Source organism: Ambystoma mexicanum, chromosome 10 (genome assembly GCF_040938575.1).
Source record: "Ambystoma mexicanum isolate Mex_15411 chromosome 10, UKY_AmexF1_1, whole genome shotgun sequence".
Classification (NCBI taxonomy): domain Eukaryota; kingdom Metazoa; phylum Chordata; class Amphibia; order Caudata; family Ambystomatidae; genus Ambystoma; species Ambystoma mexicanum.
This window is the reverse complement of record NC_090932.1, coordinates 1475013417-1475032129: the sequence shown is the minus strand read 5'-3', so window position 1 is coordinate 1475032129 and position 18713 is coordinate 1475013417.

Genomic DNA, 18713 nt, shown 5'->3' with positions numbered 1-18713 from the left:
ATAATCCAGGTATTTAGACCCTCATCCTCATTGCAGGTTTGGTAGATTTTAAATGGAAATACTGCATGTAGTGATTAACGTTACCACATATGCCATTTCTAGTAATCCATCTCATTAGGTAAAATCCAGTAGTCTGGCAGTATTTCCAAAAATACTACAGGTGTGATTTCTGGTCATGCACTTGCATTACTTTTTTAAACAATTTCCACGCCCATTTTGAGGCTGCATTGCATAAAGTAGCGGCACGCACTGGTAGCGTAGATTTTTATTTTGTGTGCACAATGCCTTACAGAACAAAGGTGGTGGGAAACTGCCCTTTGAATTTGAATGAACGCGCTTGGGCTACCCTTCAGTGCAGGAAAGGAATGTTTAAAAAAACTTCAGGGGAGATTTGGAACATCTTTACCACCATCATTTGAGTGGAGGTAAACAATTGGAGGTAAGCTATGAGGTATATGAACAAATAATACAATGCTAATTAATGCGTGTAATATTCCTAGAAAATACCACATGGCTTAGTTCTACCAGGCCAGTTGTCAGGAGGGATAGGAATGCATTGTATTAAACAAAACTGCCATTTATTTATTAAAAATTCTTATAAACCGCGCCACATGCCCCGAGGCCTCAGAGCGCGCACACACAACAAATGAACAAAACAGAGGCTATTCAAGGCGAGTAAGTGGTCCAGAAGCCGATGGACAAGAGAGGAAGGAGTAGGACAGATTAATCAGGAGGTAGGTTGAAGAGATATGTCTTCAACCTTTTTTTTTTTAACTCCACAGTTGTCGGAGAGCTCTAAGGCTATTTGGGAGTAGGTTCCAGGTAATTTGGCTCTGAACATTAAAGCTGCGCCCACCAGCCTTAACAAGTTTGAATCTGGGCTGAACAATTCTGAGTTGGTTCTGTGACTTGAGAGTGCGAGATGGTGCATAAGGCAGGAGACGATCACAAGATGTCTATGACTTATAGATTCCTAAGGAGAGCATTAGAGTTGATAAGGGACCAAATAGATCGAAATGACATCTCCTGTCATTTATCGGACTAGAAGAAGTAGGGGACCACGGCGCAGATGGGGTCAGTAGGAAAGACTTGGGTGGTAAAGTAGTTGTGATGGTAGTCTCCAAGTTTTGCAGCAGTAGATATCTTATTTTTAGTCTTGGAAACCACTGTATGAGTGCACAACCCCTCAATTTCACCCTAATGTGCTTTTTAAGCCTGCTTATGGTGGCCCCCTACCACTACGTAAATGATCTCAATATTCCATGCCGGTCCACCTGACAACCCATTTTAAATCCAACCAAATGTGTCCCTTTTATTCAACAGTACACCTATAGCTAAATGCTGGCATTGGCTACCAGCCGGAAATGGGACATGATCTACATAGCAATTTTAGGTCAACCAAACCCCTAGGAGCATTCTGCAGGATCGGATGCTCACTATGATGAACTAGACCGTCATGGAAAACTTGTGAATGTCCCTCTAGTGGCTCTACAGGAAGCAGAGTGCAGAACAGCATGTCCTTTGGAACAACCTCCTATCCTCTATACTAGCCAGAGTGCCATTCCTGAAGATCTTAAATGTGGAAACTGATGCATAATAAGGGTGCAAACGAGGATTTCCAAGGTCTATTAGTATTAATATTGTTGTTGTTATTACGGTATCTATTGAGTGCGGACCTAACTTCGAGAAGCAACACAGCACTTTACAAATCGTAGGTGGCAGTGCGTGGTGAGGGGACAGAGATAAAAGTGTTAATGCTGATGGCCTCCGATGGAGGGGGAATCTGATGTATACTATAAAATGTTGCCATAAAGGCTATTGGATGACTATGATCATAAGGGGTAACTAAACCATTATATGGGAGAAGTCCAGGAATAGTATTCTATAGCTGCAGTCTTATAATTATGTTTACACCTGAATAGTTTGTTTTTCTTTTTAAAAATGGACATTGGATGAGAACATTCCTTTCTATTGGCTATTGGGAATACTTGCACCGAGAGCTTCTACCCTCTGGCACACTGAGTGAAGGCCCCCTGTACCTCTATCTTGGATTGTACTAGCCTAAACCTGTTTTGACAATAGACCCTTATTCTCTTCTGGATGTTTTACAAGGGGTGTCAGCCCCACACCTGTCACCTGAAGAAGACGACACCCGATATCGTCAGAATGGAGCGACTGGGCTGGAAGCTGAGTATCACGCATTAACAGGAGAACAAGCGGTAGCTGAAGGACAACTACAATTGTACACATTGTGTCCAATTGTCTTACCTAGTGGTGCGAGATGATCCAAACGGAAGTGATGTTTATTGTTAGGGGCCAGAAACAAGTGGGGATATAAGGGAAGGCGAACTGGAGGTGGAGCGGGTCGGGTTGATAGGATTCTATCTGTTTATGATGGTTGCAACCAGGCAATAAATTTAGTCTTGCTTTCTTCATTTCCAATATGACTCCTGAGTCCTTTTGTCTGATTTTACGTTCATAGGTGGTGCCTGCGAATCAGACCTGCCATGCCACCACCGGACCCTGAAGGCTTCCATCTGAACACCCCCATTGTCCCTGCCCCCACACCCTTTTTGTCTTGTGGCGCCTTGCAATACCATTTGTTTTAGAGGCGCTTTATAAATACCCAATAAATAAACATGAAACAGTAGGAGACCTGCTTGAAAATCTCCACAGGGGGCTTCGGGAGGAGATCGGGGCTGGTGACAGCGTAAGCAAAGCTACACAGAGAACCGAGCGTCCCTCTTGGGACCATGGAATGGACAACGTGGGATGGGATGTGTTTTAGCAAAGAAGATGAGACTCTTAGTGCAGGGAGTTCAGTGGTGGCTCGGAGGGCAAATTAGAGGGTTCATCTAATGTGTCGGGGGCAATTCAGAGTAGAGCATAAATTATGGTAAAGACCCTAAGATTTTACCTCAATTCCTCACTCTCCCTGACTCGTCAGGCTAACGCCATAGCGACATCTGATGCCTACATAACGAAGCTCATTCATGCGACTAGACCATTCTTAGCCCCAGCCGACTGCCTCACCATCGCACAAGGTATCATTGGAGCCAGACTGGATTATTTCAATGCCCTTTTTGCTGGCACTTCCTCACACAGCATTAACAAATTACAAGTGATTCAGAACAACGCCAACGGGGCGGCTCTTAACATCCCCAAAAGAGAGCACATTTCTGAAGCAAGAAGGAATGCCCACTGGCTGCCAATCAGGGAAAGGATTATTTGTAAAGCACTTTCGATAACACACTGATGCCTATCGAACTCTGAACCACCGTACCTTGCACAAAGATTTGTTAAAGTCCAGTCCACCAGACTTGTCCTGCCTAAATCCAAGCGAGCCAGACGAGGAGGTGCCAGTTTTCCCTTCTAGCCGCGATTCAATGGAACTCTCTCCCTCCACACTTGAGGGCTGAACAATCATACTGGGCCTTCGGAAAAGAGCTGACAACCTGGCTCTTCACCTAGTGCCACAGACACTACACCATTTGTTATACGTACTCTTCCGTCCCCCCTGTCTGTTATGTAAGAGTACTTGGTTGTAATTGCGCCTTGATGCTTTCGGGTTTGGTGTGCTTTATAAATATAAAAAATAAATAAATAAAATATGGTGGGACACCAGGGAGCAAAGTGAGTCACATAAACTATTTTGAGAATCCATGGAGGAAAATCACAGTAAGGCATAAATTATGCAGGGAGATCAGGGGGCAAAATCAGATCAGAGTCAAACTAGGGCAAAAATTACATCTGGGCACTGGATAAAATGTATGCTGGGATACCACAGAGCAAAGTTACAATGAGATACCAGAGGGCAGAAATGTGGAGCACTGGGATGCAATATTATAGTGAGCCACCAGCCAGCAAAATCACAGTAAGGAACACATTACAGTGGGACACCATGGAACTAATCACAGTAGGGCAGAAATTACAGTGGGACACCATGCAGAAAAATCATTCTAGGGCATAATATACAATGAGCACAACTATAACGGGACACCTGGGAGATAAATCACAATAGCGTACAAATTACAATGGGACACCCGGAAGCAAAATTGTTGTGTGATTATTAAAGAGCGGTTCCTGGAGTTCCCTTCCACATCATCACACCCTCCTGCGATACTTTCAGGCAACCGCCTGTGCAATCTCTGTGATGCTATCATAAGACATCCTGGAACTCGCTCTGTCATTCAATCTCGTCGCATTACCAACCACGATTACGAGTGATGACAAGGCAATGCAAAACCCCATGTTTAGAGTCCATAGGGCTCCATGGGAAGGTTGGCAGAATTACAACCTTTGGAGGTAAAGTGGAAGATTTACCTGCAGCTTGTTGCTGGAGGTGCTGCCTCCACTTTATCTTCAAACTCAGGATTCGTCAGTTTCGGTAGAAATGGCAGTAATTCTGTTACTGACAAAAAATTGAAGTGATTTAATTACCACCACTTTTTTACAGCACTGCCAAACTCTTAATGAGGCCCCATGTATGGTATGGCTTTGTTCCTGTATAAAATGTAATAATCATGATGTCTGTTACTTGGTTTATTGCCTCAAAGTCCCTTAAATGATTCCACTTTTCTAAAAGAACATTGTTGGGCAGAGAGATCTCTTCCTTGCCCATATCTGCTAGTTCGTCTAAAGAGCTTGATGGCACAAATAAGAGCAACAGTGACTTCATATATGCCACCCAAGGTATGGCATTAGCTCATTCACTTGTCCAGATCAGCTTGAGGATTATCTTGCAAAGTTTGACATGCTGCTTACCTACACTACCAGGAAATAGGACAATAGGTTCAAGGTGAAAGTAATCTAGTATGCACTCCTTATGGCAGGCAACATTTGGTGATGGCTGGGGTAAACATGATGGCAGTTTGCAAAACCCATTTTCTTTTTTTGTAGTAAATCACCATTGTGACAACCCCAGACAGAGTTCAGTTTCATAAAGTACCACTGATCAGGCATTAGCATTGTAAACACAGAGCATGATATCACTCAGAGAAGCCTTAAAAGTAGAAGCACATTTTTAAATCCCATCAATTGCCTGTTTTATATTCACGTTCTGCTTCTTATGTGGATAGCGGCGGCCAGAGTACGGGTAAATCTCATGCCTAAATAATCAAATGTGTCTACAAAAGGGATAAGTCAGACACTGGTAGTAAGACTTCTGAGATATTTGGAAACCTTCAAAGAAAAAGGATTACTGCTGCTTCATCAGCATTGACACTTAAACCTCGAGAGGACATACAATTAGAATATACACTAAGAATCCTCTGTAAATGTCTTGCGGTTCTTGCAAGTAAAAACACTGTCATCCACATAAAATAAAATGGGATTAGGCAAACCTTCCACTTCTGGTGTATCTGCCCGACATTCACTAAGAAATGTATGTAATTCATCTATATTAAGATTACATAATACCAGGGCAAGCACAAAACCCTGACGCACTCCAAAAGTAACTTGAAACGGTATAGTGCTTTTCCCAAAGTAATAAACCGAACAATAGCTATGTTAGATGCATGTATGGATACCAAAACCTTTAAAATGCATGGTGCTAGGCCCAACAGTTTTAAGGTTTTCCAAAGTTTTTCTCGATTAACTAAATCAAAGGCCATACAGAGGATAATGAATGCAATGTACAAGGCCTCATGTTTGATATATAGAAATGTAGCAACTAAAAGGTAAAGGTTGCGCGATTGGTTCTCCCTACCAGTCACCTTTACAAAATCCCATGCACTCTTTGATAGTCTTGAATCAAATGTTTCCAAATATCTTAAAAGAACAATCTAAAAGTGAAATGGGTTCATAACTCAATTTTAAAAATAGGAAATAGAACAGCTTTAGACCATGGAATAGGGAACCACCCATATTTTAGCATAAGGTTGAAGACCTTACTCAGCAATGAAGCCTGAGAGTCGCTCGTACTTTTATACAAATCTGAAGGGATATTGCCTATACCTGCACATTTTCTATTGTTTAGGGTATTAATGGACTCCATTTGTTCATCAGTAGAAGAGTTTAAGATATCATTGGCTATGCCATTACCATTAAGTTGACCAAAATATTATTGTCTGTTATTTTCATCTGTTATTTTCGGTGTTATATGTCAACTGTTGGCCTCAGCTTCAGAGATTACCAACTCTTCCTCTACTTTAGAAACGATCTCTTTTCAGCATATTTCCAAGTTTTCTTTATACACGTTCTGCTTGTCAATAATGAGCGATATAGAAGGGATTGGAATCTTCAAAACCTTCAGTAGCTTATTTAGCTATTTTACAACCTTTGTCAAGCCGAACATTTTGTGGTTTTGCATCTCTGGATATCTTTCCTTCTATATTTGGGAATCATTTGTCAAAACAACCAATTCCAAAAGAGTGATTATCAATATCCTCACTCAAACAGATACCAAATAGATGTTCATTTTCTTCTTTAATATCCGCCTATTATTTATAACCCAATTCCATTTCAAATGCCTTTTGCTAGTTTCCCCCTTGACTGCCATTTCCCATCTTATGTGGGATCAACGCAGATAATTTTAGCATATTAGCATAGCATGAGCTCCATCATTGCTACTCTCTACATTGAAATCCTGTACCCATTTCCATTCACAGATTGAAATAAAATGTTAATCAATTGTGGATTCGCCACACACATCCACTCCAGAGGATATTTTAATAAAATGTATCCTTTGCTGTCATAGTGCAGACATTTAAGAATCGACTAGGGGATGCCATTAGCAGTATTCTCTTCTGTATCTCCCATTCAAATGTCACTAAAGTTTCCCATTTGAGCATGAAAGTCTCTGCAGAGAGTCAAGGGTAATAAATGGAAGTTAAGGGTATTATAGAGGTTTTGTACCACATGATTCAAAGATTTATAAACATAACCACCTTTCCTGGTCCGAGGAGAAGCAAAACAATCAAACAAATAAAAAACCATATCAAAATCCCAGCTTGACCAGAAGGATTTCTAGAAGAACAGCCCGTTGTGTGCAGAACATGAAGTGGCGTAAAGGCACAAGAATGGCAAGGCCGCCTGAATTCCTGCACCGATGATTATATCGTGCAGGTGCATAGACGGATGAATAACCATCTAGGTGTAAGTCCTCAGCTTGCAAATATTTTTATAGACCTATCGGTTAATGCACTTTAATAACAATTAATAGATCACCCTCTTCCAATTTACATCAGATATAACTAAAACATTGTAATTGGTTATTTATACCGCACTTAATACCCAGAGCGCGTTGCCCCTGAGCTATCCTCCCGGCCCACTGGGGATCATTTTTGAAAGAATGGAGTGTAAAAACAAAGGGTAAAAGCAGTTTGTATGCTGAACTTCATTTTCCAGCTGTCCTAAGGTGTAGGAGGGTAGCAAAGTGGAGATAGCATCACTGCTTTTCTCTCCTCCTCTGTCACAGGAGAGCACTCGGTTTTACGCCTGCATGCAGGTAAATGCAGAATTAAAACAAATGGATTGCACTGGAATACCCCTCCTATTAGCACCTGTCAATGAGGTGGCAGAGTTCCTGTCTGCAAAGCGTAATTGCAGGCATTTTCTTTTATTTCTCGAAAAACTTAGATTAAAATTAAAAAATAAAGGTGATTACGCCTTGCTTTACTCTTTACTTTTACACTCTGATTTGAGAGTGTTGAAAAAATGCATGCAGGGGACCAGCGACACGTAAGTGTAAGTGTCGGTGATCCCCTGCATGCAATCAATAGTTTTTTGGTTTTGCAATTGTTTTGTAAAGTCATTACTAATATCCAGATTCGGTTTTTCGTCCGTGATAGCCTTACCCATCTCCAACCGTCAGTCAACATTAGAAGATGGACCCTCCAACCGATTGAGAATACTGAAGTTATAAAGGCGGATATTCCTTTCATCAGGACCCATTAAGTCTAGCCAACTAAAACGCCTATTGCTCCTGGAGTTAGTTTGCCTGTCCTCAAGGTCTTGATTTGTAAAGTTTTGGTAATAAACAAATGTTTGCACTGTGGAAATTCATACTCCTCTTAAAGGCATGGTCTAGTAAAAATTTTTATTTACAAAATAGATAGGCAACATAAAAAGAAAATACTAGCATTCTCTTTTTTAAAACTTCCTATGTAAAATTTTGAGCTATTCAAGCTCAAAATTCGCAAAAGCAAGCACATGGGCGCATCCATTTTGTGAAATGGATGCCCTCCTGTGCTGGCTTTTGCGGAACTAATGAAGGAAAAGCCAGCCAGCTGTAGTAAACAAAAGCTACCGCTGGGTGGCTTTCGCTTCATTAGTGCTGTACGCGGAGGACGGGGACCGGAGACCAGAGCAGGAAAGCTGCAGCTGAATCTCGATAAGTGCTATTTATTTTTTTTTAAAAATAAGCACTAGCTGGGGTTTGTTTTCTAAGATTTCCGGGCTGGAGGAGCCCGGAAAACCTAGAAATAAAACCGCAGCTTTAAAAATGTTGTATTTATGTTTGTGGTCGCTTTTGAAGCGACCGCAAACATACATACAACGTTATTGTGTTGGAAAAGGCTGCGGTTTTTCTTTCCAAGTTTCTCAGGCTCCTCCGGCTCGGAGGAGCCTGAGAAACTCGGAAAGAAAAACCGCAGCGTTTTCCAACACAACCGCGTTGTGTTTCTGCTTGAATCTGCTTTCCCATTTGGGGCTCTCGGGCTCCCCACGGGGAGCCCGAGAGCCCCAAATGGGAAAGCAGATTCAGGCAGAAACAACGCAGCATTTAGCATTTCCCATTTGGGGCTCTCCGAGAGTCCCAAATGGGAAAATAGCTGTAGGCAGAAACACTACGCGGCATGTAAACACAACTGCGTTGTGTTTCTGCCTGCTGTGGCTTTCACGTTGGGTTCAAAGTGATAGCCACAGCAGGCAGAAACACAACCCGGTTGTGTTGGAAAACGCTGCGGTTTTTCTTTCCGAGTTTCTCAGGCTCCTCCGAGCCGGAGGAGCCTGAGAAACCTGGAAAGAAAAACCGTAGCGTTTTCCAACACAATAACGTTGTATTTATGTTTGCGGTCACTTCAAACGCGACCGCAAACATAAATACAATGTTTTTAAAGCTGCAGTTTAATTTCTAAGTTTTCTGGGCTCCTCCAGCCAGGAAAACTTAGAAAATAAAACGCAGCTAGTGCTTATTTTTTTTAATTAAATAAATAGCACTTACCGAGATTCAGCTGCAGCTTTCCTGCTCTGGTCTCCGGTCCCCGTCCTCCGCGTACAGCACTAATGAAGGGAAAGCCACCCAGCGATAGCTTTTGTTTACTACAGCTGGCTGGCTTTTCCTTCATTAGTGCCGCAAAAGCAAAAGCCTGCACAGGAGGGCATCCATTTCACAAAATGGATGTGCCCATGTGCTTGCTTTTGCGAATTTTGTGCTTGAATAGCTCAAAATTTTACATAGGAAGTTTTAAAAAAGAGAATGCTAGTATTTTTTTTTATGATGCCTATCTATTTTTTAAACAACATGTTTTACTAGACCATGCCTTTAAGATTGGAATTTAAAAGTATGATACCAAATTTCTGTTTGAAAAAGTCCCAATTACACAGTCTAAATGACGTTTTTTTCCACTGAACCAATCCATTTTACTCTGAGCCATCAGTACTGATTGCGAATTAATGGTTTCACCTATATTTGTATTGATCCAATGTATACTCTTCTTTGTAAGGTAAACAATATTTTCCTTTGAGTTTGGGTCTAATTTCCGACACCTTTGTAAGTATAGGCACTAAGGGCGTTTCTGCTGGTGGAAAGTTAAAACTTGCAATTAATTTAAAATGCTTTCCATTGTCCTCCACTGGCGGTGTTTACGCAGTACCAGTATTCTCCACTCGTTTCAAAGATTCACAGTGAACACCGGTCAAGCCTATACCTTTATTACCAGTCACTTGTGCATGAGGTTGAATATTATTGCCAATTCCTGTTTCACAAGTGGCGTTAGTTGTGTTAAAAATTCCTTTTTTTTTTAAAGCTTCTGAGTTCAGGACTTGAATATTAATTATAATTGCCTCAGAAAGATGCACTTGGGGCTGCTGTAGGCACTAGTAGCAATTTTGAATTAAGACTGGTTTCTTGACTCGCCCCCAGATCTAACAAAGAGAGGAGTAAACAGTGCTGGACTTGCCTACACAGAACAGTGGAGATTACCCATGGGCCTCTCCACCAGAACCTCTTTTGTGTGGGTTTTCTGCTCCTCTTTTCCTCTCTGCCAGTCGCCACACCCTTTACATCTCTCCTCGTCCTTCACATTCCTTTGCAATAAAGAATTTGCTATAAGGCTGCCCGTGTGTTGTTCCTCACTCATAACAAATGTGTGTGTGTATATATATATATATTTTTTTTTCTTTTATATATATTTTCTTTTTTCCATACTTTACTGTTGCAATTTATCAGTGGTAGGTTGCTCTCTGCTGTCCAAATGGCAAAGTGCACCTCTGTGTCCCCTTCCAATTCAACAACAGCTATCATTTTAACAAACAGAATGAGCAGGGTTCTATGCAGTCACCTTCCCCTTCCACTATTGCAAACATTCTAAATAATTTCAAGTTACTTCTCACCCCCTCCCCCCCCCACTTCTCTTCACACAGGGAACGGCGGTTCCAATGCCAATGAACAGTTAATTACTTGTTCAACCCTTCAGTCTCTAAAGGGCGAAACGCTGTAGGACGAATACCTCCTCATGTGCTAAAACTGAAAGTAGGTGCTGAAATTATGCTACAACGCAATCTTATGCCATCACAGGGACTCTGCAATAGAACAAAGTTAACAATTACGCATCTACAAAGACACATCATGGAGGCTTGTGCAATCGATGGAACTTAGATACTGCTCTTATACCGCGCATACCTCTCATCCCATATGATATAAATATGCTGTCATATTCAAAAGAGGACAGTACGTTTAGCATTTTCAATGTCCATTTATAAGTCACAGGGACCTACGGACCCCTTCCTCGAAGCGATCCGTGTTAATTCCGATATTTAGGAAGGGGGACAGAAGTGACCCTATGAATTACCGACCGATATTGACCTTTAAGATATGCGAGAATGGCGTATGTTACGCCGGGAACGGCTAGTTTTATTATATTTAACTAATTTGGAATCCCTGTATAGGAAGATAAATACTGCAAAATTCACCATTGCATTGGGAGCCATTTTTCCCAATGTTCTTCTGGAGCCTCCACCCCCCCGTCCCCTCCTAAAATCCTACATAGAGGAGTTGGAGTTGCTTGCACTTTGTTATATGGTGCTACTTTGAAAAACATTTCCACTCCCACTTTTGATTCCCAGTGCACCCCTGTGGTAAAATACTGTCAAAATGCTTGTCATTGGCATTTTTTTGGTTTTAGACAAGCTTTGACAACCAAACCTTTTGGTTTTTGTTTGTGGCATTATTGGACTATCCATGTTTCCATTGGAGGCCATAACTTCCATTAGTGCCCTTCGAGGGGAGGCATGTGAGGGGTGGGGTGGCGGCGGCGGTGGCAGTGACGACCTCCCAGCCAATGAGGAGACTCAGAATGGGGGCTTTACCACTTGGTTTATCATCACCTGGTTGATTTACACTTAATGATTCAGTATGATGCCTTTTCTCAATTGACCCCGCCTTTCAAACTAGTTGCCCTCCTCCTTAGGGCTGGTAATAGCTCTTACTTAAATTTTCTGCCCCCATTTGTGCTTCGACCTCACCCACCACCTTCTCTAGATGAGATTCTAAAGATCCTACAGACCTTTCTGCTAACTGCTCAGGAGGAAGTGTGTCCTTAATTGGGGCTTAAGCCTCACGTTTCCCCATAGCTCTGTGTTAAATTAGGTTTTCATCTTTCCAATGCCACCAGCGTACGAGATTAAAACTTGACATGGCCAATATATCGACAAATATATAATACTGAGGTCCAACAGCTTATTGTACAACCAACCCAGTAAGCTTCAAACGTTTCAAGCAAATCCTATGTGTTATTGACACCACCTAGAGTCTTAACCCTGGACCAAATCCCCAATTTCTATAGTGGCAATGTCATTTAGGATTCATTCAGAAGGATTCATTCAGAGAGGCAAATGTCTATAGTGGCATGTCATTTAGGATTCATTCAGAGAGGCAAATGTCTATAGTGGCCTGTCATTTAGGATTCATTCAGAGAGGCAAATGTCTATAGTGGCATGTCATTTAGGATTCATTCAGAAGGATTCATTCAGAGAGGCACATGTCTATAGTGGTATGTCATTTAGGATTCATTCAGAGAGGGCATGTCATTTAGGATTCATTCAGAGAGGCAAATGTCTATAGTGGCCTGTCTGTCATTTAGGATTCATTCAGAGAGGGCATGTCATTTAGGATTCATTCAGTGAGGCAAATGTCTATAGTGGCCTGTCATTTAGGATTCATTCAGAGAGGGCATGTCATTTAGGATTCATTCAGAGAGGGCATGTCATTTAGGATTCATTCAGAGAGGCAAATGTCTATAGTGGCCTGTCATTTAGGATTCATTCAGAGAGGGCATGTCATTTAGGATTCATTCAGTGAGGCAAATGTCTATAGTGGCCTGTCATTTAGGATTCATTCAGAGAGGGCATGTCATTTAGGATTCATTCAGAGAGGGCATGTCATTTAGGATTCATTCAGAGAGGCAAATGTCTATAGTGGCCTGTCATTTAGGATTCATTCAGAAGGATTCATTCAGAGAGGCAAATGTCTATAGTGGCATGTCATTTAGGATTCATTCAGAGAGGCCAATGTCTATAGTGGCATGTCATTTAGGATTCATTCAGAGAGGGCCTGTCATTTAGGATTCATTCAGAAGGATTCATTCAGAGAGGCAAATGTCTATAGTGGCCTGTCATTTAGGATTCATTCAGAGAGGGCATGTCATTTAGGATTCATTCAGAGAGGGCATGTCATTTAGGATTCATTCAGAGAGGCAAATGTCTATAGTGGCCTGTCATTTAGGATTCATTCAGAAGGATTCATTCAGAGAGGCAAATGTCTATAGTGGCCTGTCATTTAGGATTCATTCAGAGAGGGCATGTCATGTAGGATTCATTCAGAGAGGCAAATGAATCCATGCCAATAGCTGATTCATGAAATACGAATAACAGGAAAAGGCAAGTGTGGCATTGGGGGCTGCCAGGGCTCGGGGACTGCATGTTCCAAGGACTCCCAGGAAGCAGCAGCCAACTGACCGTCCGCAGGGCCCCGAGTGCAGGAGGGTTTTCAGGTGCAATGCCGTTACAGTACTGTACACAACTAATTGCACCCACATTGCTGCGCATCTCCACAGATTGCTGGGGCGCTACATAGGAGTTGCTTCACATGGCATTTTCCAGGAGTGCGCCTGGCTTACCCTTGGAAGAAGTAATGACTTCCAAGTGAGTTATTATGAATTCCCAAAAGCGCTTAAGAAGGGTTCATAAGAGGAGTTTCTACTTTTCTATTGTTGTATGTTGGGGCACGGGGCGCGGGGGGGGATTGCATAACTTGCTGTGAGAACAGCAAAAGTGGGTGTTCCGAGGAGCTTGTTGGGGTATTGTGGGTGTGCGAGTGGGGTGCCTTCGCATCTTTTGTTAACATGCGTATGTTGGACCATTCTCGGTTGAAGGGTTGGATGTGAAGTGCGATAGGGTATGTAAATCGGCGAGATGTGCAGAGTAAGAAGGGATATGTGGTGGAAAACTAATTTGGAGTGAGGGAAACATTTTTTTATTAAAGTGTTATTGTATTTGTTTCCCCCTGGATGGATCGCTCAGGTGAAGTAGTCCAAGTCCAGTCCTTTCAATTAATGACATAGTGTATTCCTGGACAGTATGTGTAGATGTTTTCCCACTCATAAATGTAGGACTACGTGTACCAGAATTCAAAGTGTGGGGAGCCAAGAAATCAGGCCTGAATAAGCCACTCTCACCAGGCTCAGGGCAATCCGAGATCTCTCTAAAATGGCATCTGTTTCACCACTGTCTTTGTAAAACAAAAGGACACCCAACAAACATTCCGGGCATGCGCTCTTCTTGTAGCCATTGCGCCAGAATGTGTGCAGTTTACTGTGGGGGGGCTAGAAGTTTTTGTAATAAGAAGGAAAAGTATTCGTATTTCCACTGTTTTGGTTTGAGGGGGTTAGGGGGTGCTTCTCACAACCACTCTGTGCAACGGGGCACACACAGGCAGCACAACATTCTCTTTTCTGGATGCTTTATAATGTGTGAGCAGTAATAACATAGCTGGATAGACCGAGGGAGGAGTGTTTATCACGTGATAATGGCCTGCTGCCTCGCTAGTAAGTTCGGAAAGGGTAATTATCCCAAGCGATAATTACTCCTCCCAAAGTACACATAGTACCATAGTGCTGGCAACAATAAAGGTTTTAGAGTTGGTTTTGAAGTAAAACTTGTCTGTTTAAAAATGAGTACAGTGCACAAAGCATGTTAATATATTAAGGGCCTCATTCACAGGAGCGTTTTATAATGGCAAAACTCCATAGGAAAACGTTCTGTGAATTAGGCCCCAAGTGTTTTCATTTTGTCTTTATAAGGTAAGCATTTTATTTGTAATCTTGGTTGAGCTGGAACTGTTTTAGCAAGAGCTTGCTTTACATCCAATGTGTGGTGCTGTCCCTTTAAATGGGACATGCGCACGGCAGAGTGACGTTGTACTCCACCGGGTGCAGCATAAATAAAGGGGGCGTTCCCGCCCGCGGTAGAGCGACCTGGGAGCCTGAACCAAGCACACGTGTGTGCATGACTCTGTGCAGGGTTGGGGAATCACAGGGGCACCGGAACACACTGCGAGGGGCGGGAAGATTTGTTGTGCAATTTCTCTCCATTCCCGAATGATGCGGGGAGGGTGATGACCACGCGGTTTGGCAGCCATCTTTTATAAATGATCGGAGGGGTCGCAGCTCTTATTTTAGAGTGCCTGTGCGCCCGATTCAACCTAATTTTTGGTCCCCGCATGGGGAAGAGCTGATGCTGTGATTTCGTCATTTTGGTAGCATTTTTAAGCACTTTCGTCGAGTGAGATGAGGAGCTGGGGGAGCCCTACAATCTTTGTTTCATCGCTTGAGCCCACCCAACTCTATTTCTGGAGCCACTGGAGTGGCTGGAGACTCCCTTTGGTGCAGTCCTTCCCTGATTTGAACTGTATTGGACTGGGATTTTCCTGGGTACATGCCCCATTTTTCCCATTTTGGTCATTTCCAAAAGGTGTCAGAGAGGGCATTGTGGCTGTTGCATGGTGGTAGAGGATGTCCTCAAAAGTTTGATGGTGTGTAGTGCCTGGACAACGTTATCACACTCATCATCTGAGTGCAGCGCCACGTAAGGAGAAGATAAGTGTACGTCAGTGAGTTGTGGCCCGAGTTGTATTTGAGTGGGGTGCCTGTGCGCTCGCTGCCATGCAGGATAACAACCAAGGTCCGGCAGTGCCTTCTGTCCCCCAGGCGCCACTGGAATTGAGGGGCGCTGATGCCTATGCCTGAATTTGACATCTCTGGTGTTCCATCCAGCATGGGTCCAAGATGGAGAATGTGGATAGACAGGATGGACATGTACTTCAGGGCCACAGGGGACACCAACAATGACCGCAAGTGGCAACACACTTGTTTTCCGCAGGTCCTGCAGTCCTTGAGGTATTTCAGTCTCTGCAGCCTGCTGATGCCACCTATGATGCAGCCAAGAATGCACTGCAAGAGTACTTTATGCCATTCGCCAATGCTGGCTATGAACGGTTTGTCATGTGCTCTGCTCGCCAGAAGGATGACGAGTCATTGGACAATTTCTATGGTAGGTTGCACCAAATGACTCTGCCATGAGCCCAGGACAATGTGGACACAATGATTCGGAACCAGTTGATCGAAGGGTGTTCATCCGGCAAGCTGCGCAGGCACTTTCTGCATGAGCAAGGTATTACGCTGTTGTAAATTGTAGAACTTGGTTGCTGCCACAAGGTGTCCGAGGGGAGGGCTTTGAGAATGGAGGCAGCTGTGCACCCGGGGAAGATGGAGGAAGTGTGAGCAGTAGGCCGTGGTCAAGGAGGCAGAGGGGCGAGACGTCCTAGCGGCTATAAACGTGATCGGGGCACAAGAGCAATGGACTCCTGCATGAAATGTGGATATGACCTCACACCCGGCTGAATGCCCAGCAAAAGGAAAGTCGTGCGGCTGGTGCGGGGCGGCAGATCACTATGCCCAGATGTGCCAAGCTCCAATGCCAGTGGTGGTCCCGAGAGGGCCTGTTAGAGCGGGGTTCTTCAGTCAACAACGCCTGCCCAACGTTGCCCAAGTCGATCAAGAAGATGATGGGGACACTCGGGGGGGGGGGGGGGGGAGAAGAGGAGGAGAACGTCTTCAATTTGAGTGTCTGCACTCTGGGGCCCAAGAACCGAAGACAGCCACGGTGTCTGGTAAAGGTGAACAAGCCCACTGTCCTGGTGTTGGTCGACACAGGGGCCTCCGTCAACGTCATGGCACAGAGACACTATGATGCCACAGGGCATGATCACATGGGTGATTGAGCTGGCGCTCCAGGGGCATCAGGGCACGGCCAAGACCAAGGCCAGCCTGCAACAAAAGGTATGGTTTCCAGACCTGGAGAGGCGGGTCGAGGAGTTCATTGCGGCCTGTGTGTGGTGCCAAGCAGCGTCCCCAGCTCAGAGGGAGCCCATCATTGAGACCATGCCGAGAGGGACCAAGCCCCCGGAGATTGTTCACGCAGACTTCCGGTCCACTGGACAGAACACACACTTCTTGGTGGTTATGGACGAGTGGTCCAAATATACACAGGTGGAATTTGTCAAGTTGGTGGCCTTTGAGAATGTGGCCATCGCAATGGGAAAGATCTTCACCACTCACGGCCTGCCCCATGTGCTCTGCTCGGACAATGGTCTACCCTTCCAAGGGGGATAGTTTTGTCCAGTTAATGGATGAGTATGGCATCCATCACCACAAAGTTACTCCTCTGTGACCCCGTGAGAACAGCGAGGCGGAGCGGTTTATGAGAACACTGAACAAAGTTTCTGCATCGCTCAGGGTCAGGGGCACAGCCTGCAGAGGGCTCTATTCCAGTTCCTGCGGGAGTACTGGGCCACCCCACACACATCCACCGGTGTGGCCCCGGCGGAGGCAATGTTCAGGCAGTGCCCAAGGGCTTCACATTCCGGAGGTGGGTGAGAGAGAGCCAGCGGTCATCGACAATGAGCAGGTGGAAAGGGAGGGAGTATCAGGATGGAGCAGGAAAACATCAGAAGAGGACTCTGTCCACAGCACTCCGTCCCCGGTGATGAAGCACTCTGAAAGAACAGACATTCTCAAGGGAAATTGTCCTTGATTTACGAGCCTGGTCCGTTGGATATGGTGGCGGTGCACGGCTCGATGATAACAGCCTCAGATGGGACTGCCTCTGTCACCCGTAACGCCAGCTTCTTCAAGAAGTTTGGAGTAGCCAGGTTGGAGGGATTGCAGCAAAGGGATGTGAATAATGTACCAGACGAGGGCAGTGCCTGGCCCATCCGCCAAGCTCCCCGGCTTGGGGGAGCTCAGGTGAGGAGGGCTCGATCCGGGCGGCGGACAGGAGGTATCCCCAGATGGTTGGAAGTGGAAAGCCTGCCCACCTGAGTGACTATGTTTTGGACCCCTGAACTGGTTTGGGACCAGCCCATGGACTGGAAGTAACTTGTGGGACTGGGGTGGTTGTAATTAAAGGGGTTGTTTCTTTGTGTGCAGTAGGGTGTTATATTGTGTGTGTATTTGACCTTCTTTATTTGTTGTTATGAAAAAGGAGGAGTGTGGTGCTCCCCCTTCAAGGGCACACGCACGCGGCATGTTGGAGTTGGTTTTGAAGGAAAACTTGTAGGTTTAAAAATGAGTACAGTGCACAAAGTGTGTTAATACATTAAGAGCCTCATTCACAGAAGCTTTTTATAATAGCAAAACCCCATAGGAAAACGTTCTGTGAATTAGGCCCCAGGTGTTTTCATTTTGTCTTTATAAGATAAGCATTTTATTTGTAATCTTGGTTGAACTGGAACTGAAATGGAACTGTTTTAGCAAGAGCTTGCTTTACATGCAATGTGTGGTGCTGACCCTTTAAGGGCACATGCATGCGGCAGAGTGACGTTGCATGCAGCATAAATAAAGGGGGCGTTCCCATCCGTGGTAGAGTGACTGGGGAGCCCGAACCAAGCCTGTTGGGGGCTCATGGGGGTGCCGGATCACACTGCGCCCGCCGCCACCCACAACACAATGGGAATGACTTTTCTTTACAGTGTTCCGTGTTATAGCTTTCACTTTCTTGTGTCTTTATGAAAGTAATCGTGCCGGGGAATGATGTTGCTGTTTCTTGAAATCAGAGAAATGATTTCTATTATTTCCCGCGCTGCTTCAGAAGCCAGACGGTTCCGGAATGCAGTCAATTCCATTAGTTAATGAACGTGCATTCTGATTTGCTGACAGGAAGGCAATAATTTCTGACATGGGTATCCAGTCATTATAGCCAAAGAAAAGAACGCTGTTGGGGACAGTGTGCGTGTAGGACTTAACATCCACCGGATGAAGAAAGGGGAGGATGTCTACAGGAACTGGAGACGGTGCAGACAAAGACCTTAATTTACAGCGTTGCACAAGTGAGGATGGGAGCGAGGAACAAGGTGGACGACAAGTAATATATGTTATTTACATGTTTACACTGGTGAGGACACAGTTTGGGGTCACGGGCAGGGATGAGTGTCCAGA